This window comes from Halyomorpha halys, unplaced genomic scaffold (genome assembly GCF_000696795.3).
Source record: "Halyomorpha halys isolate HHAL.00 unplaced genomic scaffold, Hhal_1.1 Scaffold300.1, whole genome shotgun sequence".
Taxonomy (NCBI): Eukaryota; Metazoa; Arthropoda; class Insecta; order Hemiptera; family Pentatomidae; genus Halyomorpha; species Halyomorpha halys.
The window spans coordinates 501,535-502,477 of NW_027107582.1; positions in this window are offsets into that span (position 1 = coordinate 501,535).

Here is a 943-nt window from a genome sequence, read left to right on the forward strand (position 1 = left end):
AGTGTATGTATACCAATTATGTATCCATGCAATTAGGAATTGGAATAAATTCTTTTGATTTAATTTTACAATATTATCATTTATAATTTAGTAATGAGGTTTAAATAGTTGACCCTAGATTAATATGAGAAGATGGTCAGGAAAAAAAAAATTTGGTAACCGTACTCACAATCATCTCATATTTATAATTTTTATTATTACATATATTGCGTATTCAATCACATAACTTTCCTTACGCTTTTAATAATAAGTCCAACAGATAACCTACAGACAATAGAAATGCGGCAGGGAGTCTCAAATTCCAGCTTATGTGCTAGGAAAATGGCCAGACTATTCCCTCCTCTTAAGGCCAGGATCATATAGGTAAAATATTAGATAATGAACCTCTTGAGAGAAAAGGACTTTGCCTGCTTTGAAGATGTTTATTGTATCAACCCTGATGGATTGGTTTAGATATATTACAGCATTCACTAATGCTTGAAAATAAAAGCTTTGTTCAGGTGGAGTGGAAAGTGAAAAGAAGGATGTATTTATAAAATGCATCCCTTTTCTAAAAGAAAAATTCCATGAGACCTTCGGAGAGATTTTGTTTGAGTGCCTCTGGATCCTGTAGAACAATTCCGAACAGGAGCACACCACATGACCACAACTAGTTCATTTATGTTTTTGTACAAAATTTACTTATAAGACTCAATTTTTTTTCTATGCTGAGATTCATTCTTCATACTGTCTTTCAGAGTAAGAAAATTGAATTAAAAAAAAAATTGAAGTTCACCTAATTGTCTTTAGGTAAATAAACGATATTGCTGTCTGTGAAGTACTGCCCACAACAGGGGTTTCAATTAATAAAAACTAAAGGTGTATGGTTAATAAATTAGCAAAGCTAATGTAGATGGCATATCATATTTACAACTAGTTCATTTATGTTTTTGTACAAAATTTA